We start from the raw sequence: 23930 nt of genomic DNA, 5'->3' as shown, positions 1-23930 counted from the left end.
TCACTGTGCTTTTCAGTACTTGCCATTTCTGCGACCTGTTCATTGCGATTTCCCCGCACCATGACATGTTTGGAACCTAGTTGCAATAATACGTAAGTACCAGATATTCTTACCCAAAATTCCAAACAGAACTAAAGTATTGTCTTCATCATAATACTTATGCAAATGCCACCACTGTGCTACTCCATCAGTCTACAACCTAACAAGTTCGTAGGATATCACTTCCAAATGCAGCTAACTCAATAGTCACTCTGGCTGCTCTGCACATAACTGTACCTCTCTCTTTCTCTGTATATAAATATATATATATATATATATATATATATATATATATATATATATATATATATATATATATACATATATATATATATAGATAGATAGATAGATCGATACAGATATGGATATATAGATATTTATATACATTTTTTTGTATGTTCCTACACTTGTGTGACTGTTCCTCTCCATATTGTATATGACTGCTGCTGTTTGTGTAGTATATGCATTGTAATTTCATTGTCATAATGTAATGTGTATACATGTTTTGTTTCTTTGCTTTCCTTATTTGTTTCTCTCCAGGCTGAGACTGAAATTGGGATTTTGTGATCAGTGCTCTAACCCAGTTAAATAAAATGATGATTACAAAATAAGTGATAAAATCATAAAAAATGGCACCATCGTTAAAGATCTGGGAACAATGGTAGACAACAGTTTAAACAATGTAGTTACCAAAGTCAGAAAAGCATACTACAATTAATTCTACAAAGTATTCCTAATCATTTTATGGATGTTGCTATATCACTTTATACATCACTGAGATGACATATTATTTAAATCCAGTGTAGCAGTCAGTATCTGGTGGTGCAGCGGTTAGGGTTGCCACCTCATAGCAAGAGGTTCTCCAGTTTGATTCCCGGCTGGGGTGTCTTCTGTATGAAGTCTGCATGTCCTCCCTGTAGTTGCGTGGTTTTCATCTGGGTGCTCCGGTTTCATCCCAAAGCCATGCAGTAGGTGGATTGGACACTCTAAATTGGCCCTAGGTGTGAGTGTGTGTGTGCCTTTTGTTCAAGGTTGGGTGCTGGGCTGGCAACTTAACACCATAAAACTCTACTGCCAATCATGAGTGGACAGATGATCTGCTGTGGCAATCCCTAACCGGGAAAAGCCGAAAGAAGAAGCAGTCGGTATCCTTCAAACAAGCCAACACTCTAAACAAGTTTAAAAATGATAGTTCATTACTAGAAAATGCACAGGGTTGGATAATTTGAACCACTCAAAAACACTTCAAGAATTCTCATTATATTCTCATTTTATAAATAACTTAGGGATGACCTCTGCCTAGTGTTCCAGGCAATGTCATTAGAAAGGATATGGCTGAAATATACCACTGGTTGAGTTAACACAGGGCATGGGATCTTTAATATGAGAAGCAAATATTAGTAAGAGAAAAAATGATAGATACATTACAAAGTATTCCCAAAATTATGGAATAAGCTTCTGTTTAGAATGTTAAGTCCATCATTAAGGTCCTTAAAAATAATTGTTACATATACAGACATGAGAAGTAGAAATATCATCATTGGGTTATGGTAATCAAGCTTCTTGATGGCCAGGAAATCATAAGCTTGGCAACTAGACCTGTGACCCTGCAAGACAGCTACTGAGTGAAAAAGGAATGACCTGGATGGAAACTATAAATCTGACAATATATAAAGCACACTCTCCAGATAAACCACTCATATAGGATAACACCAATCAAAATCATTTAATAATTCAATAGCCATGTACATAAGGCTTAACTTAATCAGGATGGGTGTTCCCATCTCCACTTCCTGTAAATGAGAAAGGAAGCTGGTGTTAATGTGTTCACCTCACAGTAATTCAGAGCAGATGATAAATTAAGGTAACTACTAACTGCTGAATGAATGTGGAGAGTGTGCCTGTATTTTAAATGCTAGCTTGTACATTTTATTCCAGTTAATAATCCAATCAGCATCCCAGGTCAGTCAATTTAACCATGTGGTGTCCTGCTAGGTAAGCCTGTTAGGTAAGTGATTTTTAACCTATCTCTTCAGATCCTACCTAGACTAGCCTCTGCACTTGGACTCCCTCTATCCCCGTATCTACTACTCTCTTCCCTTTCCCTCTCCTCCCACTATCCTCCCTGTTATAGACCTTTGTATGTGCTACCTTTTCTGTCCTTACTAAATTACTACTCCTGCTTTTCGTAATAATATGGGATTAGGAATTCTTTACAGTATTTAGTATTTTAAGTATTAGACATTTTCTGTAAAAATTATGTAATTTATGAACTGTACACTTCTGTAAAAATGCTTCTGTATTGTTAATATTCTGCTTTCAATTAGTTCTTAGATCCTTATAAGCTGTATCTTATAGTAATTGATTTTATGTAATGTATCAGTATATAGTGGAGCTTTTCTCCTCGGGCCTCTGCTGAAAATGGACATGTATCCAGCCAGACTAGCCCGGTCAACAAATGTAAAATAAAATAAAATAATAAAATAAAAAAGTGAGCCAGAACAGTAGGTCAGCAGCATTCCACAGGCCGCCCTGCTTTCCAGCATTTCCCTGCTTCTTTTCTTGCGGACATAAAGCTCACACATCGGTACTCTATGGTCGAAGACAATTGTTCAGAAACTAGAAGAGTGAATATTAGAACCTGGAACTTGTGTCCTGTAGAGTAAGATAAAACAGCATTCTGCAGCTGAAATAATGCACAAACAACCAGTGACGCAATAATCTAGGTGACTTCAGCAATGGAGCATAAATTGTTACCACTTTATACAGTTAGAAAAGGGTTATGGAGGAACAGCCCACGTTCAAGGACCTCTGTGCCAAGAGACATCAGTGTCTGAGTGCATGCACAGATTGCACACACTGAAACCCCAGGAACGAGTGAACTGCAGTGCCAGGTTGGGTTGGAATGTGGGGAGTGTACACGAGACCAGTAGAAAGCTTTGAGGAGAGTATGATGGTTCTGGGATGGCCTGTGATGTAGTAACACTAAAGTGATGAGTAGGAAATGCATAGAAAGAGGTAACTGTGTTTAGGGCTTGCATTGGCTCTGAGGAGCACTGACTTCAGAATTGATTGTAGTAAGTTCAAAGAGTGCAGGGGAGAAAGCCGTTCATGTGGTGGTGTGGGGATTACCCCGTCCCACAAAAAATGTCACTTTATGAGTAAATTGTTGTAAGTATCCTGTACTCTCTATTTTATTTAGGATAAGTTCAGATTATGTTTTTTATGAGCTTCCATGGATCCAGTTGTGATGCATCCAGTTTGCTCACTACAACCACAACACCATCATAATAAGTGCAGTAACTGAACTGTGCAAACTCCTGAAACTACAGCATATGCAGAAGATTAAAATGACTGGTGTGATATACATTCATACATTGAGAAAGGACATATCATAAATTACACTGGTCTGAGGCAAATGTAGATAAAGTTACTGCAAGTGTAAGCAAATAGTTCAGCAGTAGACAGTGAAGAGACATCTTACTCACGTACAAAAATGGACGTGGATCCTTGTACTACTCTGATGCTATGATGGAGAATTATCTCCAATAGGGAAAAACAAATGCATAACCACATACCCATAAAAGATTAACGCTGGAGGAAATCAGTTGTAGTTCGAGAAGGGAGGTACTAGGCACGTCAAGCATTCAATGAAAGTGGTTGTTTTGTAAGATTTTAAAGCATTTGATAAAGTGGAAAGGAGAGAGCAAGAGAATCCCAGCTGCACAAGCATTCAATGAAATTGGTGGTTTTGTAAGACTTTAAAGCATTTGTTAAATTGAAAAGAAGAGGGCAAGAGAATCCCAACTGTACTTCTGGCAGGATGTAGCCAATCCACAACAGATCTACCAGGTTAGTAAGCAAAGCCCTCCCACAGACACACACATACACACACATTTCTGTACATAAGATGCTATATTACATGCCAATAAACCCATGTGAATATGTTATTCTTCCGTAAACAAATTAACAGTTCCCTTTTCAGGACTACAGCATACACATTGTACACACAATAATGGCATTTAGTGACATTCGCTGATACCAAAGCCAATACAGGGTCATTGGGTTAAAACTATACAGTTGATATAATTACAGTCTGTTTCATTGCAATGTCTTCTGCAGCCTGCATGTGTAGATTATCAGTGCTCCTGTTTACCATACACAATGAGCACATAGCTTGCATGTAAACAGTGCCACATAGGGGGTATTAAGTTTTAAGCATCTCCTTGAACCAGATGCATAATCCAATAGTTGTAAGTGTCTTATATCTGGGGATGTGAATGTGCAATGTTCCTTCAGGTCATTTGAGGTATAGTATCTGCATTCACAGCACTGTTCTGGTTAGCAGTTACAAAATCTATTGTGTTTTTATCTGTCAAAACCAATTTGTTTTTTAACACAGGATTTCCCAGTGTTCTGTCATAACATCTAAGAATGAGTCATATCACTGGTTTATTACAATCATGAAGCATAACTCAAAAATATATAAAAATAAAAGTCTTTTTTGCAGGGTGCAAGTCCTGCTACATCATCTATGTGGGGGACTTTGTCCCCCATAAACCCATAACTTAGTATATATGAAGTGTATGGTTACATCAAGTGGGGAAAAGTGAAAAAATCATCTGAAGTGTATGTGTGCTGCTGGATCATATAATACAGATCGTAACAGTCTAACCTAAGTAAAACAATATTGCAGTAAAGCAGCTGACATGCAAATGTTGTAATGAAGGGTAGCTATACCTTAACATGGCCCTTGACTCCTCTGCAGAGTCACAAATTATCACCTTACTGCTCAGAGGCACATACAGTTTTGCTGGATATAAAACAGTGGCATTAATGTACTTAATTGCTTTACATTTTCACATGTTAACTTCCCCTTTCATGCAGATGCCACAGCAGCTGAAAAATCAGTCAGAATGAATCACAGTCTTTCCATATAACTTTCCTTCATCATAGACTGAGCTTTTTTCATGTGATCTCCTTTTTAAGATAGTTCATGTGGTAAATCTATGGACTGTAGACTGGACTCTGGAGTGTTTGAATATGATGAATAAGAGTGATGTGAACCCATACGTCTTGGATAAAAGCTGTCCAATGTTAGGTACTTTATTCAAAATATCAGATCACCCCTCCCAATAGCATAAATTCTGAGGTTACATCTAAAACCGTGGTTTTCCAGATCACTTTCTGTATACTTAATAGTACCTATATATTAATCAAGTATGCTTACTGGACAAACAGTTCCTTTTTGGGGGCAACCTGGGTACAATATCAGGTTAAGTAACTTGCTCAAGGTCACACAGGACAGCTAAGGGAATCAAACCTTGTACTACAGGTACCATAGCTCACAGCCTAACATCTGCACCAACAGACATAAAGTCTGACCTGTCTTTTAAAAGTTTTAAGAAAGTAATGTGCTTTATTTATCTTAATCTCACACTGCAGCTGCTGAAATCACTAGTAATAATATATAATTATACATTTTTATTTCTGCTAAAAAGTATGGAAGTTTCAAAGGCAGTTGTAATAAAATGCTGGATAGTGGCTAATTGTGCATGTACAACATCTGCAGCTGTCACGGATACCTGCACCTCAGACTTTTACATCAAAAATATTATTGGTAAAAAGTTGAAGAAGTTAAGTATTCATACTTGCAACTTCTCTTTTGTTTTTGGTTGTTATCAGTGTCACAGAATAACAAATCAGCAGCTGATAAGTATTCTCATATTGAGTTTCAATCTGCATCATCACAGCTGGTCAGTGCCCTGGGTCTGCATGAATTAGCAGGTAAGTTAAGTCAGAAAAACATCACAAAGTTATGTTTCAAAGTTCAAAACTCTACAGGCAAGAGGGTGAGATATTCACGTAACTGATAAGCAAGTATAGACAAAATGATTGGCTCATAAATCATTCACTTCTGTGTCTCAGGATAGAGTGAACCTTAATGTCTTAGGAGTGGGAGGAGTCTTGATTTCCCAGTAGTAAGAGCGGTGTCATAACTTAGTAACAGGGTCCCATACTGCTGAAGTCCTACTATCAAAATAATGGTATACAGTCAATTGTCATTTGCACAATTTCTTGCACCTAAACATGACAGCCAATCATCTGAGGAGAAACAAGGCCACTGCAGGACATCTGCTATATCTCAACTTTAGTTTAAAGTTTAAAGTATAAATGTACTATACAAAAATGACACTGGTTTGTGCAACCAGTGAGATTTTTGTGATAAACAAGAAAAACAAAATGAAGTTTAGTGTCTGATTTATGTCTTAGATTGGTGTAAAAGTCCGAAAGTTTTCTTGGTATCACACAGCATGAAACAACGTGTTGCAATCTGAAGCTATCTACAAGCTTACTATAATAATGAGAAGCTGGTATCAAAGGTGTCCCTATAATGAAATGCATTATACTATGCATACCATAAATGAAGGGTTCTGCATGGTGGCAGCAGGTTTCTTTTTTAAGCAGAGTATTATTTTCTGAGAAGCCTACTCTGAAGAGCAATAAATCACTGTCACAAATACTCTGCATAATGACACCTGCAGGAACTTGCATTCGTGGTTATCATATACCCCCACCTAACACCAGCTTATACATAAACAGAGAGAAGAAGTTTGCTAACAGAAGCATATTGATTTATGAGCTTTATGTTTATAATTACAGTACCATGACTACAAATGTAAATTATGTCAAGTGTGTATCATTGCATTTTTCTACATAGTTAGGCTCTGTTTTGATGTAAAATATCAAAGCATACATATAGGAAAACTGCATTCTTTCACAATTTACAAAACTTACAGGGAAGTACTTTATACTATTTACAAAGCAATAAAAACTGCCTAAAGCCAGAACATGATGGCATAATTATATTATTTGATTTGTAATAGCATTTAAAAAACTACTTTTATTTCCCTCATGAATCCAGTTATGGTTACACTTGAAAAAATGCATGGAAAAATTGCTTGTGTAACAGTATCCTTGTTTAAAGATTCAGATCATTTGTCTTTCTCTAGGGATTTGGTCTTTGGTGACCATTGACCAATGTACTATTGTTCATATGGCCCTAGCCAAATATTTCCCAAGTATGTGTCAAACTCATTATCGTGGAGCTGAAAAAATTGCCACCCGGAAGGGGTCACTTGCTCACTTTGCAGATAAACATAGTCAAGGCTAAATTAAAACACATTTGGCTGCTCCCTTGCTTTCAAACTCTGCCCTCCCTGCTTCTCTGTAGACCCATTTATTTCATGGATGCAAGAATCCTAGAATGCATTCTTTCCTATTGTGGGTGGGGGGGGGAGTGGAGCAAGCTGAGGGTGGGAAACTATCCCTCTAATGTTAGGAACCAGAGTTTTATAATTAAGCCTTGGTGTCTCCTGTACATGACTGAAGTGCCCAAGAGGTTTGTGTATAATGTGTCATTGTAATTTATGTACATATCACTAAGAATAAGTAATCAAATGAGCCTACCACTCCTCATAGACAGCACCTCTACATGATCCTTGGTCTCCACTGGGGATTCTACCATGGACAATGCACCAATGGATACCCCCTCTTACAAGAAGAGGTGAACCAGCTTATCTGCATCATCTGTCTCCTCCTCCTTGCCAGCCTCAACAGGTGTCCAAGCAGCTAGTCATACGTGATCCCTGTGTCATGGTCAGGGTGTTATTCTTTTACACCAAAGGAGCCAGCTTAAATTAAAGGTTGGAGTCTTAACACTCAACCATTTAGAACTTCACTGACAGTAAAGCAGAATATTTTTTCACTCTTTACTTTTTTAGATATATTGTGTGAGTCAATGCTTGACTTAATTTAATCAATGAGGGCCACAAATTATAACATATTATTTGTGTTTATGACAAAGGCCTTGTATATATTAAAAAAGGTGCATCCATGAACTGGTTATTGTCCAGAAGGGTCCATATTTTCTGATACAATTCTGACAGACTAGTCCAGTCTTCCTGTTAGCAGCTATATTGTAGACTGACACTTAGTCAGCTCCCTGACAGGTGGCTAATTACTTAAAACGTGAACAGAGGCTCATTTTCCCCCCTCAGTTGCACTGCTTATTTATCTATAGTGTTTAGGTCCTGAAGAGCAGTAGGGGATGGTATCGGTGCCCTTCCAGAACCAGCGCGCTAAGCCACTAGTCAGTGAAGTCTTGTATGAGTCCAGTAAGGAGGATTCAGTGAGGGAACATAGCAGTATTTCACTGATTTGTTGTGTTTATCACTAATCCATTTATTTGTTTACATTTGATAAACATTTATCCACAAAAACGTACTTCAATGAAAGCATATTGATATGACTAAAAAAAAATAAATAATATATTGCAAGAAAAAAATAGGAACACATTTTAAATGTTGCTCTTATAAACTCAGAAAGTTGTTAGAATAACATAATTTGTGTTACCATACATTTTCTGAAGGATATGATGTCTGAAACTCAAATGATTGCCATTATTTATTGACTTTAATACTTAAATTATCCCAGTGATTTGTCAAAAAACACAATTTTTATGAGGAACAGACCAAAAATATGAGGCAAAAATCTGGACAGTCTGTGAAAATCTGTACAGTTAAGAGGTATGGAGGTGGTCCATGGAAGACCTATTGTTTAGGACTTGTATCTGTTTAGTAAGGTATCTCTGTGGGTATTCCAATTCTTGCATGGGTCTGGAGAGATACATGCCAAATTGGGCATTATACAAAATGATTGACCTAATGAGGGCTTTGTAAAGGGGGACAATAACATCTCTAGATCTAGTCACAATCAATTTGTTTATAAGCTGTGCAATATAGAAAGACTTTATGACCTGGGCACATACTGGTCAAAAGTTAGTTCACTGTGCACACAAGTTCCCAATACCAAACAACTGGGTCTGTTCTCGAGGGGGGTATTGTCAAAAGGATATGATAATGTATTTTTTGGAGCTTAGTTTCAATTCATGACTCTGGCAGCAGTTATTGTTTGGGATAAACCTTCCTGCATGATGGTTAAATCATTTGGGGATTCAATAACTGCTCTTAGCTTGCAGTCATCTCAAATGTAGTTGATCAAAGCCATTTTGTATTTCCTTGTACTTTTAAGATGTATATGTCAAACATTAAAAGTATCAACACCGAACCATGGGGGACTGCATTGATGACTGGTCTCTTTCTAAGGTAACTTCCCTTATTTTGATCTCCTGCATCCTGTGACCAAGTTGGCAATCCAGCTAGTGATGTGAGTAAGTGTTTGCTCCTAGATTATTCATCTTTTGTACTATACCTGAGGAGGGAATTGTGTCAAAAAGCTTGGCTAGGTCAAGGTAATGTGGTGTGAACTGTTTTACCTTCATCCATCGCTTTGGTGACAAGAGTAAAGCTTAAAATTTGCCCATGACTTTGAGCCTTTCATACTTTCTCCAAAGTCTTGCCCTAAGAGGTTGAGAGATCAGAGCATATGTTTGACTGTCCCTGATTTTGTGTAATATTTTTGGTCTGTTCCTCATGTGTGATTTTTCTGGCATATTTCTGACGATTGCAAAATTTAAATAATGATAGACTCTTGAGTTTCAGACTTCTAGACCCCATATCCTTCAGAAAATGCAGGCTAATGCAAAACCTGTTATTCTAGCAATAAATCATATAAGAACAAAATGTTATATTTAAAATCTGTCCCTGATTCTGGACCTTTGATCTTTATCCCAACCCATGAAGTTTTTGCCTTTATCCCTTGAGCTCTGAGGTTTTAAAGTTTAAATAAGAACTGTGAGCAAAAGCTGTTTACCACTTTCAAGCTCGACCTGTTGCATTTTTTATTAGTTCAATTAAATAAAAAAGAAGTACAACAAAAACTTGAAAACTTGAAAAACAACAATAATAATAAATAACCTAACTGAAGGCTTAAAGTCAGGCAAGAAGTTTTAATAACTTTTTTATAAGCAGAATAAAAATCACACCATATTTTCATTGTTATTTTAAATAAATTAATGTTTCTGGCATAACAAAAAAAACCTAACAAAACTGGGGCCAACTTGCATTAATGAAAAAAATGAGTTAAGGCAAGGAAGAAATTGTATTAACTTCTGAAAACAAAGTTATTCCAGTTTCTTGCTTGCATTAAGTCTTATTTTATCATCATCATTGTCATTATTTTTACTGCTGTTACTTCATAAATGACTGCCCAGAATGTACCTGGTTGGGCTGCTGCCACTTCAGTTGAGGTTCACAATCCACAGAGTTGGAATGAAACAACGAAGTGTCAGTTGTAAAAAATAAGTGCTTTCTTTCCTTTTTTGTCAAACACAGAACACAAGTGCTTATTTTTTTACTGACTGACACTTTGTTGTTTCATTCCAACTTCTAATCATTTATAGTAAACAGTGCAATATACCAGAGCTGGATCATGGTTAAATGGGGCCCTATGCAGGGTAATAGATTGGGCCCCCAGAGCAGCCCCTCCTGCAGCACACTCCCCAGCCGCTCCAGTGTTCCATTAGTTGGCTATTTCTCCTCAGCTGCCATATTCACTGTTCAAACCTGTCAGTGTGCATACTGTTTTCTTATTTATTTCTACAATGATTACAGAAATTGAAATAAAATAGCACAAACACTGATAGATGGATGGCAAACTGTTAACAGGTTCAAAGTTACTAAGTAACTCCTCCAAAGGAGGACATTGACAGGACTGCAGCATCCACTCCCTTTAAAGTACAGTATTAGTAATCCAGCTGCATACTGTGGGAGTAGAACCCACAGTCTTCTGCATCAAAAGCAAGCATACTACCTGTTGCGATACTAACAACACAAACAGACTTGATATAAGCAGCACTAAGCTTCTCTTCCCCTGAAGTTCTCAGCTCCTTGTAAAATCCAATTGACACTCAACTAAATCTCTTAACTTCACAGCACATGTAATCTGGAAAAAGCCAAAATTTATTTGCGTGGAACTAAGGCCCAAAACCAGGAGCACATTTTAAACATTGCCTGTATAATCTTAGAAAGTTGCTAAAATAAAGTGCATTGTGTTACCATGTGTTTCCTGAAAGATAGGAAGACTGAAACTTAAAGGGCTGTCATTTTTTAGTGAAATAAATTCTCACTGATTTGCCAGAAAACCACAAATTTTAAGATTAACAGACCGAAAGTATGAGCCAAATATTCTGGAAAAATCTGGACAGTTGAGAGCTATGGACTCAACTCCTTGAGGTTCGGGTTTGAGCCTGAGTAACACTAACCACCAGGTATACCTAAATGAGACATTTCACACATACACACACATAGACACACAACATATAAAGATCAGCAAATGACCCAGCAGCATATAATGATTAGCAGCAAACAACCCAGCAGCATATGTAAAAACACTCCAGGCAACAAACGTTTCCTTATCTGGAAGTATGTCAGGGGCAGTATATGTGAGCAGAAAACTCTACTGAAAAGCTGTACATGAAACACACTCTCCTAAAACTCTTTCCTTAATAGCTGACAACAAATGTGATCAGGCAGGCATCACATACTTCCCTCCAGTCTCCCTCAATGGAAGTTTAAATCCATGGCGACACACACATGGGTCCTTTAAATGTTGAAGCCTCATGGCCAGGGTACTCATGGGTAATTTCCTATGTCACTTAGTGCTGAACCAGGCTAGCCATTATTTTTTTTTTCCAAGAGACAAGATGGCCTTGCAGGTGTAAAAGTGGGGGAGTGCTCCCTTCCCCTCGCCCAGTGGTTCCGGTGCCCTTGAAGGTGCATTATATTCAACAATGAGTCCAATAAGATATGAGTAAAGGAGGATTAAGATATCTTGGATCTAGTAAGGATGCCTTTGGAAATTAAATGAACCAGATAAAAGACTTTCCAAACTACTGGGGAGACATGCTGGTCAAATGATAAGGAATTATCAGCACGACTGCCTAAATCCCTCACAACAGTGTTTAATATGAGGGTGCCTCACCTATATGGTAACTGACATTTTTTTTATTTGCCAAACTGAGTTATGCTATATTGTTTACACTTAATTTGAAAACATTGTCCTTGCACCAGTTTTTACCATGATCTAACCCATTTAGGAGCAATTGTGAATCAGCTGAATATTAAATAACAACACCCAGTTAACAGTCATCTGCAAACTTAGCTAGGAATGCTGGCCTGAAGTTCTGAGAAATAAATGCCAAATAGGACCGGAGCCAGAAGTGAGCCCTGTGGTACACTACTGTTAACCTTTTTGCTTCAGAAATGACACCTGCAACTCTGATCTCATGGGTTCTGTCAGGCAGTCAGTTAGCTATCCACCACACAGTATATTCAGATTTACACATCTATCAATAACACTTGCATGGGGAATAGTGTCAAAGCCTTTGGACAGGTCTAAATATGCTGTTTGCACAGTATAGCCACTATGCACTGCTTCAGATACTTTTTCAAAGAAATTAATGAGTTTAAAGAGGCAGGCCTTTCCTCTGACAAAGCTGAATTGATAAGGGTCCAGGTATAAGAGATTTTCAAAGTCCAGGTTAATGAGGTCAGAGATGATGCACTTCATAGCTTTACATATAAGGCTAGCAATACTAATGGGTCTATAGTTACCAGGGGCTGTGGTTAGACCACCCTTGTGGCTGTTTTCCAGGGTTCAAGAATAAAACTAGTGGAAAGGCTTAGACTAAATTATTGGAGCTGTAATACTTCCTCAAACATTGCAATATTAAGGTACAACAAATCTGACAGCAAATCTTTTCTTGATGTACAATGAAAACTACACTTAAGTCTTTGTATACATTGTATATATGTATATAGGAAGCACATTGTTAATGCCATTCAAAATATTGTTTTATGTGTATAAATTATTTCTGTTTTTCTTTAAAAGTCATCATTTGTATGTAACTCATATATCCATTAAATGTACCAGCATTTACATATACAGTCTAAGCTGCTCTCTAAATCCAGGTTGTGGTTGAAAAGGGTCACCAGACCAATCCAACTACCTGTTAAACAAATAATAAAATAAATAAATAAAATGTTAATGTACGCAGGGGTTAAGGCTCCTTGCCCGCCTACTGTCTGCCACTCCCCACCCATGCACATCCCTCTGTGCTCCTCATGACTCCCTTCCATTCTGGCCTCTCCTCGTCATCCAAATAATTTGTACTCCTTTTCTCACATTTTTCCTTGCTCTTCACTTTTCCTGATTCCTTTCAATACACATTAATTGGACAGGAGTGCAACATAATAACTGGAATAAAAGAATTGAATTAAGATGTGAACCTGGTACTGCTAGCCCTCTAGAAGCACTGGGGTACTAGATGGTCTGAGATGCTTTTCAGGTCTTTTATTTTTTTACAACATTTTCATCCAGTGATGGCCTGAATAAACATCATGACCAAGGAAAGAAAGACAATCTTATTCTTTGACTTTGTTTTTTCATGCATATTTCAACACTCCCTGTCTGGCCAAGATTGCATATTAATACTTGTGGAAGAAATAATCTATTTAAGTTGGGAGGCTAGGGACCAGCCCCTAGGAGCAATGGAGTTCTAGATGCTCTGAAGTGCATTTTAAAGCTTTTTTAACAACCCCTTTATCCAATAATGGCCTGAACAAAAATCATAAGTAACAAAATAAATTCAGTGCACCCATAAATTATATACATGGTTTAATGTTCAAAGCTGACAAAATAGTAATTAACATTAAATTAAGAAGACATACATATATATATATATATATATATATGCACACACACACACACACACACACACACACACACACACACACACACACACACATATATATATATATATATACACACACACACACACACACACACACACACACACACACACACACACACACACACACACATTACATTTATGTGGGTCTATATGGCTTTGTTGACTTTTCGGAATGTCGAAAGTCACATGATCGAGACAATATGTTTCACTTTCCAAAAAGTTGAAAACAAGAAAAACAGCAGTAATCTACCAACTCTGACATTGCACTACAGTGGTGAAAAGGGTAAACTTCCCGATTCCCACTGTACCGCAATCTCCATACAAATGCTTTAAATTTTCAGAAATATTTCCCAATTGTCTTGTGCTTAGCTAGTAGTGGATACCTCACCTGTGTATCATATCACTACATGGATCTTCTTCACAACACTGAAAACTTACAATACTGAAATCTATATAACCAAGCACAGAATGCCAAAAACTCAAAACACTGAAAGTTGAAAATGTGAGATTTCATTATACTGAAACTGGAAATGTTGATGTCCAGAATACGGACTATAATGCAGGTAATAGTATGCAAGTGTGTGTCAATAGATGTATGTGTCTTTAAATATTTTTAGTGTAAAAAAAAAAGTGGCAGAAGCTTTGTATGATGCTCCTGACAGTACTGGGAGAGTTTACACTCCAATATGGTGGCAAAAATATATTCGCCATTTTCCCCACTGTAGTGCGATCCCGGAGATAGTATATTTAGCTAGAGGGGTTGTGGGGAGGGCAGCTAGTACAGTTTGTAGATCAGAGGTTACTTTATAGCTATTGATTTTGTGTACTGTATAGGACGTATTTTTTTGTAGTGAATACTATGGTAATGTATGGATGATTTGTTAGATTAGTAGTCAAGGTTAACTTTGCAGAGTTTGCTATTTATTTCTTTAGGAACAGTGTTTGGTTTTGGAAGTGTGATGAGTGGTTGTCATTGTAGTTATGGTGTGGTTAAGGGATTTTATTATAACATTTGCACAGCTGGTTTCAGTGTTTTGAATGTCAGCATTTTGATTTTTCAGTGTTTTCAGTTTTGGGGATTCTAGACTCAGTAATATGGATTTCAGTATTGTAAGTTTTCGGTGTTGTGACGTAGGTCACACAACACACTTACCACATACACATTATCATATACATTACGATTATTTTCAGAAAATGATGTATCAAGTGATTCTTGTTTTTGTTACTACTTAACTATACAGACAGATGTGCTTGTTACATAGTAGTACCACCAAGAAATACTCAGCTTTCTAAGTATATAACTTTAATTAACTTGTTTACTATACCATATTCTCTAATTTTGATTTGTTTATCATTAAACAAGTATATATTCCTTAGAGGATGCCACAGTTTGCTTTATCATTATTTTCAAGCCTCAAAATAGCAATTACCTTACCCTCAGCATAGAGATGTTAGAATCATTTTGTACCAACCACCAAAACATTATTTGTGGCTATTTTTTATAATTTGTTATTTACCCATGGCCTGTAACAACTGAGGTACAAAAACTCATAAGTTTAAGCTTCATTAGAAGTTCTGACAGAATTTTGATCTATCATATAATAGAAAAACATAATGCTTTCTGCAGAGGTCCATTGACATGATACGTTAAGGATGTCCATAAGAAAATGTGTAGTCCCGGTTTACTTTGTAATTATTATCCTATTTCTAAGATTTAGCATGCATGACAGTCTTCATCTACACATGCCAGAAACAAATGTTCAGCCTGCAAGAGTGAAAACATGTTAGTTGTCTACAAAAATAGGAAAATGTATTATGATTATTAATGCTTGATTTATATGACTGTGGCTAGAGCACTTTATGATCTGAGGCAGAAGCTAGCAGCAAACATTGCTGGGAGGCAGTTCACTAAGAATGCTAAAACAGCCAGGTGAGCCATTTCTCAAAGTAGTAATCAAAAGTAAACCTTAATTTTGTTTTTAAGGTGCATGGTCAACTTCAGATAATTGCTTTAATAAGAAAGGATTTGTTATCTTATATCGCTTAGATTATTTAATTGCTTTTGAGAGATTTTGTTGATATATTTGTTCCAAAGTATGACAAAATATGACCCATAGAATGGTTTAATTTTTGAAGTATTATTAATGTTAGTGTCTGCTCTGCATGTCTCATTAACATATTCTACCATTTATTCAGACTGTATTAATGGCAAATTAAATGTTCTCTTCATTAAAAACATAGGTGTAGCATCTTAGGTGAAATAATTCACCTTAGAAAACAAGCACAATATTAAATGAAACTAATGGAGAACAAATATTTTCTCCAACATGCTATTAATGCACAAAGATAGCCTGGTAAGATCTCCACAGCATAATGGCAACATATTAAACCACAAGGCAAGGATGAAAAAATCTACTATATTGATTAACATTGCTAAGTGCATCCAAAATGCTCAGGTAAGCAAGTATGAAAAAATAAATAAATAAATAAAAGTGAACTTATGAAAATAGCTGTAGCAGCAGTTGCAAGAATCCATCATTTCCCTTCCCCTTTCTAAGTGTTGCTCTTAAAAATCCATGCTTAGTGAGCATGGGAAAAATGAACTAATGAAAACAAATACAGTACTACCAGCAGTTACAAGGACTTGCCATTTCACTTCCTCTTGCTAATTGTGGTTAGTGAGCTCAGAACAGAAAATAAAAAACTAACAGAAATAACTGCAGCAGCAGTTACAAAGACTTCTGCCAGTGTGTGTGTGTGTGTGTGTGTGTGTGTGTGTGTGTGTGTGTGTGTGTGTATATATATATATATATATATATATATATACATATTTATATATATATATATATATATATATATATATATATATAAAACTTATATGTATATGTGCATATATATATATATATATATATATATATATATATATATATATATATATATATATATATATATATATATATATATATATAGCTTATATACATATGCATGCACACACACACACACACACACATATATATATATATATATATATATATATATATATATATATATATATATATATATATATATAAGATGCTCTGTGTGTGTGTGTGTGTGTGTGTGTGTGTGTGTGTGTGTGTGTGTGTGTGTGTGTGTAGACATTAAATATTTACATAAATTATATTTTGGATGTAAAACTTTCCCTCCAACAGCAATTATAAATCCCTACAGAAACTTTGAGACATTAGGTAGAGAAACTACTGTACATCAAAAATATAAAAATATGTACATATTAATAATAAAACAAGTACAAAACAATTTAATAGATGTCTGCCTCTGAGACACAGAGGGATTGAGCCCTTACCATGATTCATAGGTTCATAGGTGTTTACTAGACTAACGACCACAGGGACCTTTTTAAGCCTAGCCATGCATCCCAAATCTCTGACAAGTTCTGATACCCTTGATAAGTGTAAGCAGGGGGTTGGAAGGTGAAGCATTTACAAGAAGGGTCCTGGGAGGTGAACCATTTACAGATTGCTTATGTCCATTAGAAACATAGGGGCCAAACCAGGGATGAATGTCCTGTTCCTAATCCATTTGTCCAATTTACACTTGAATTGGATGAAGGAGGAACTCTGCAACACATGGATGCGGAGCATGTTCCAGAGAAGTGTAGCCTCTGGGATAAACGCATATCTCCAGCATGTCCTACGTATATCACAGCCAAGTTTTAAGTGTTTAGAACAGATAATTCTGGTGATGTTTGTTCTGAAGTGGGATGTCCCCTCTCTAGGCCAGTAATTAAGGAGCCTGAATCCTCACCACTAACACTGGAGAGGAACATTCACTTGAAACAAAAATAAATACACACAATATTTCCAGAAGCAGCTGTCTGCATCAAGCACAATTTCCCTTAAGAGCACACAGAGAACACACTCAGTCTGGAGACTTGGTCCTCTCTCTCTTTCTCTCTCCAGGCCCCCACTAAGACTCCTCACCGGCACAACTGTAGATATGAGTTCTCAGCCAAGTGTGCAAGCAAAATCCTCCAGCATCTTCTCTGTGAAACCAGTGCTTAGTGTCCCTGCTCACACATGCTCTTGGAGATTTTATTTGCAGACACACGCGCACACACACACACACACACACACACACACACACACACACACACACACACACACACACACACACACACTCACACCCACACACACACACACACACACACACACACACACACACACACACACACACACACATAGGAAAGGATGCCACAGATTTACTAGCTATTCCCCCTACTGCCCAGACTATAAGGTAGTTACATTGCCACCAGACACTTGCTACTCTAAGGCTCTTACAAGGTTACCCAATTATACTGAGTGAAATTAATATTAATGCAAATGATAGCATTTGCCAATGCAGTAAGGTTTTCAGGAGTGGCCACAGACCCACCAAATAGATATAAATAATCTCAAATGTTAAAATATTCTCTAAAGGACCAGGCACAATGAAAAGTTTAAATATATATAATAATAAATAATAAAAGAACATGAATATACAGAATATCTATTTACAGTAAACACCAGAGTTTCAATCACAGAAAATATTAAAATAACACAGATACAAAAAGACAGTACTTAACTAACCTCACTATATTTTCCTGACTGATCTAAAGAATTACTATTCCCTGGTCACTTACTAGTGCAAGGGCGCTAGAATCCGCCACATAATGCAAGCACTCAGGTCTCTCAACAGCAAGTACAAATATGACTCAGTCATTGTCCACGCTGGTGTAAACGACCTGAGACGTACCTCCTTGGACTACATGAAAAGAGACATTGAGGAGCTCTCTGATTATGTAGCCCAGGCAGGTATGACCCTGACCTTGAGCAGTATCCTACCTTCACCAAGAGTGATGCCACAATACAGAGATAAGATGATCAGCTTTAACAATTGGCTTAAACACTGGTGTCATTCAAAGGGGATCCAGTATCTGTCTGCCTGGGATGACATGCTGGACAAGCCATGCTGCTTTGCAAGGGACGGCTTGCACCTGTCACCCCTGGGATTCCGGATATTGGCAAAGGCTCTTGCCACCCCCATAGTGCCTTTTTTAGGCAAGGCTCAAATTCTAAACCTACCACCCTAGAACACAAAAGGAAAAAAACTAAGGGTAATGCTGCTCAATGCCAGAAGTCTAAATCTCAAAATGCACGCACTCGAGGCCCTTCTCAGTATGGAGAACATCGATGTATGTGCTGTGACAGAAACCTGGTTCAAGGCTCCTGAGAGCACCCCAGCGCTATCAGGTTTTACCTCATATCATGCGTTCCGGCCCCAAATCCGGACAATACCAAGAAAGGAGGGGGTATCCATATTCATCAAGGACACCCACACCTCAAGACTGGTGGCAACGCACGATGCATCAGAGACCATCCAGGTGCAATTAACCATAGGCAAGACTGCTCTGCAAATTGTAGCATGTTACAGGCCACCCTCACAAACTCAGGAACCTCACATGGCCTTCCTGAAAACACTAGAGGGGATAAATGTATCACCAAACACCATCATACTAGGTGACTTCAATTACCCTAATATAGACTGGGAACACTACTCAAGCCCAAACACCCTAGCCCAAAAGTTCCTGGAATTCATAAACTCAAATGCCATGGAACAACTAGTCACCATCCCCACAAGAGGAGATAACATACTTGATCTCATCATCACGAACATGGGAGCACAATGTTCAACACCAGAAGTATCTTCCTCACTGGTGAGATCAGATCACAAACTCATCTCGCTGGAGGTCCTCATCCCACCCTCACCTGAAATAAAAAAGACCACAGTAAAGAACTTCTCAAAAGCCGACTTCACACTTCTAAAGACTAGTGTGGTCTCCTTTAAGGCCCCGAGGGCGGAAAACAGTACTCAAGCCGCTGAATCACTTACAAACACCTTCTACCAGCACCTGCAGGACTGCATGGATAAGGCAATCCCAAACAAAACAAAGACTCTTAGTACCAAAGGCAAGCGTCCAGTCTGGTGGACCCCAGCCATAAACAAACTCTACAATAAAAGGAGGAAGCTACTACAAGATAGAGCAAAATCCTTAAAAGGTAAGACACCCTTGATCACTATAAGTAAAAAACTAAGAGCTCTCATAAAATCATCCAAAGCAAATTTTGAGAGAAAAATAGCTAAAGATTCAAAAGACAATCATAAGGCCTTCTTTAGCTATGTTAGAAACCTAGGAGGAAACTCCCAGATATGCTCAGAACTAGTTCAAAATGATGTGAAGATTACTGATCCTACAGACATTGCCAACATACTGGCTGACAGGTTCAGTGCAAACCTCTCCCCCCCAAAAGGAGAGATATCTATACCAAACGATTGCAGCCCCCCAAACATCTCCAGCGCCCAAGTGAGAACTGCTCTCTCCAAAGCAAAACACAGCATCCATGGGACCTGATGGTGTCCCCGGCTGTGTGCTCCACTTAACTCAATGAGGAATAAACCCACAGCTAGGACAGCTGTTTAATCAAAGTCTTACCTCTGGATACGCACTCCAGGAGTGGCGCACTGCAACTGTGGTCCCACTTCACAAAGGCGGTGCCTCCACCGACCCTGGAAATTACCGCCCATTAGCTTGACAAGCCTTATCTGCAAAGCCATGGAGAGGATCATAATGGACCTCATAAATAAAGACATAGGGAATTTGCAGACTTTGGATCCAACCCAGTTTGGCTTTGTCAAAGGCAGATCATGCCTTTTAAACATGGTAGACTTCTTGAAACAGTCACCAAAGCCATTGGCGAGGGAAAGGCAGTCCATACAGCCTACCTCGATCTGGCTAAGGCCTTCGATACAATACCCCACTCGGGTATCATTGAAAAACTCATCAGCTTAAATGTTAACCCATACATCACAAGATGGGTTGCAAACTGGCTGAGTGACAGAACCCACAGGGTCAGAGTTGCTGGCGCCATGTCAGACTCAAAGCCTGTCACAAGTGGTGTCCCACAGGGCTCAGTCCTGGGCCCACTCTTGTTTGGCATCTACTTTTCCGAAGTACAAGCAAACACAGGAGGGTTATGGCTGACAAAGTTTGCAGATGACTGCAAACTGGGCACCATAGTAGAAAACACATCTGACACAGATATCCTTCAGAAGGGTCTCACAGAAATGGATAACTGGTGCCAGAGCCACGGCCTGAAGTTAAATGCCAAAAATGCATAGTCATACCCTTTGGGAAAAACAAGGTTACCCCTAGCTACCAAATAGGTGGCAATCCACTGAGCACAGAAGAAGTTATCAGGGACCTGGGGACCCAGGTTGATAGTAGTCTGTCATTCGACACCCATGTAGCTAAAGTAGTTAGGAAGACCTTCTACATTGCCCACCTTATCATGAAGGGATTCTCATCTAGATCAAGGGAGGTCATAGTTTCCCTTTACTCATCACTCATCAGACCAATGATTGAGTACAATGCCCCATTCGGGATGTATCTGACCCGACACTTGCAGCAGCTGGAGAGGCCACAAAAGTTCCTCACCAAAAGGATAAAGGGTCTCAAAATCTGTCCTATGCTGCCCGACTGAAAGAACTCCAGCTCTATTCAGTCGCCACCGCTTGCTCAGAGGTGACCTTTGCCTAACATACAAGGCCATGTCAAACCCAGATTTGATGAATATGCTTCACCTCAAAAATCTAGATCCATCAGAGCCACAAGGCGGAGACTTAAACCTCGATACGGCTATTAATAGGACGTGCTGGAGGGATAGATTCATCACCCAAAGACTCCCTATGCTGTGGAACAAAATCCCAGTACATGTGAGGCAGAGCACCTCGCTGGCCTTGTTCAAGAGAAATCTTGACCAATGGATGGGAGATCGCAGATATACCCCAGGGATTACCTCAGTGTCACTGCTCGACAGAGGCACAGCAAAATAATGGGTATAGTTCCCCATACTAAAGGGGTGGCGTAAGCCACAAAACGATGGGCTAGGCTTGTAAATGCCCTCGGGCAGATAGCCTAGTATGAACCTATGAACCTATGAAGACAACATGTAGTGAGTGACGGATCCTTCTATGTCAGGTTTCAAAAACAGAATGCTCTGAGTCTTCTGTCTCATCTAGTACTAAAACATCACTTCAGTGATGGATTACAGAATGACATCACATACATCCGGTCATCTGACTTCTGGTTCCCATCCTACCCCCCTTTACTGTAGCCTACCAGAATTTAGCACACGTGTTACCTTACACACCTAGAGCTTTGCTAGGATCAATTGCAACTTCTAGAAATCATAAAGCAATTTCAAGCTTCCACCCTTTTAGAGTAGCAATTAGTTCACTGCTAAAGACAATACAATAAGGATTCCTAGCCCTTGTTTTCACAGACATTTCATCTCTGGCTGTAATCAGAACTGTAAGATACAATCTTTATGGCCTACCAGGTAATTTAATTTCAAACTCTTTTTCAGAGTTAGTATCCTCTGTTAAAACATGTACATTTAATCACTCTGTCTGATGATAAGTGTGCCTATGTACTTGTGCGCCTGTGTGTCTATCTGTGCATCTGAGTATATAATCTGACTGCCTCTCTCTCTATTTCTACATTTGTCTGTATATATATATATATATGTGTGTGTGTGTGTGTGTGTGTGTGTGTGTTTATATATATATATATATATAAAACTTATATGTATATGTGTGCATATATATATATATATATATACACACACACACACATATATATATATATATATATATATAGAGAGAGCTTAAATATATATATATATATATATATATATATATATATATATATATATATAAGTTGCTCTGTGTGTATGTGTGTGTGTGTGTGTGTGTGTGTATGTGTGTGTGTGTGTGTGTGTGTGTGTGTGTGTGTGTGTGTGTGTGTGTGTGTGTGTGTGTGTGTGTGTGTGTGTGTGTGTGTGTGTGTGTGTGTGTGTCTGTGTGTGTAGACATTAAATACCTACATAAGTTACATTTTGGATGTAAAACATTCCCTACAACAGCAATTATAAATCCCTACAGAAACTTTGAGACATTAGGTAGAGAAACTACTGTACATCAAAAATATAAAAATATGTACATATTAATAATAAAACAAGTACAAAACAATTTAATAGATGTCTGCCTCTGAGACACAGAGGGATTGAGCCCTTACCATGACTCATAGGTTCATAGGTGTTTACTAGACTAACGACCACAGGGACCTTTTTAAGCCTAGCCATGCATCCCAAATCTCTGACATGTTCTGATACACTTGATAAGTGTAAGCAGGGGGTTGGAAGGTGAAGCATTTACAAGAAGGGTCATGGGAAATTAACCATTTACAGGCTGCTTATGTCCATTAGAACCATAGGTGCCAAACCAGGGATGAATTTCCTGTTCCTAATCCATTTGTCCAATTTACACTTGAATTGGGTGAGGGAGGAACTCTGCATCACATGGCTGGGGAGCATGTTCCAGAGAAGGGTAGCCTCTGGGATAAATGCACATCTCCAGCATGTCCTATGTATATCACAGCCAAGTTTTAAGTGTTTAGAACAGGTCATTCTGGTGATGTTTGTTCTGAAGTGTGATGTCCCTTCTCTGGGCCAGTAATCAAGGAGCCTGAATCCTCACCACTAACACTGGAAAGGGGCATTCACTTGAAACAAAAATAAATACACACACAGTATTTCCAGAAGCAGCTGTCTGCATCAAGCACAATGTCCCTTAAGAGCACACAGGGAACACACTCAGTCTGGGGACTTGGTCCTCTCTCTCTCTCTCTCTCTCTCTCTCTCTCTCTCTCTCTCTCTCTCTCTCTCTCCAGACCCTCACTAAGATTCCTCACTGGCACAACTGTAGATTTGAGTCCTCAGCCAAGTGTGCAAGCAAAATCCTCCAGCATCTTCTCTATGAAACCAGTGCTTAGTGTCCCTGCTCTAAGCAGCTGACACACACACTCTTGGAGATTTTATTTGCAGACACACACACACACACACACACACACACACACACACACACACACACACACACACACACATATAGGAAAGGATGCCACCGATTTTCTAGCTATGCCCCCTTCTGCCCAGACTATAAGGTAGCTACATTGCCACCAGACACTCCAAAGCCAGCTACTCTAAGGCTCTTACAAGGGTACCCAATTATACTGAGTGAAATT

This window comes from Protopterus annectens, chromosome 1.part2, assembly GCF_019279795.1.
Source record: "Protopterus annectens isolate FY-2018-M chromosome 1.part2, PAN1.0, whole genome shotgun sequence".
NCBI lineage: Eukaryota > Metazoa > Chordata > Ceratodontiformes > Protopteridae > Protopterus > Protopterus annectens.
The sequence above is the reverse complement of the archived record's forward strand: the minus strand, read 5'-3'. Positions refer to the sequence as shown.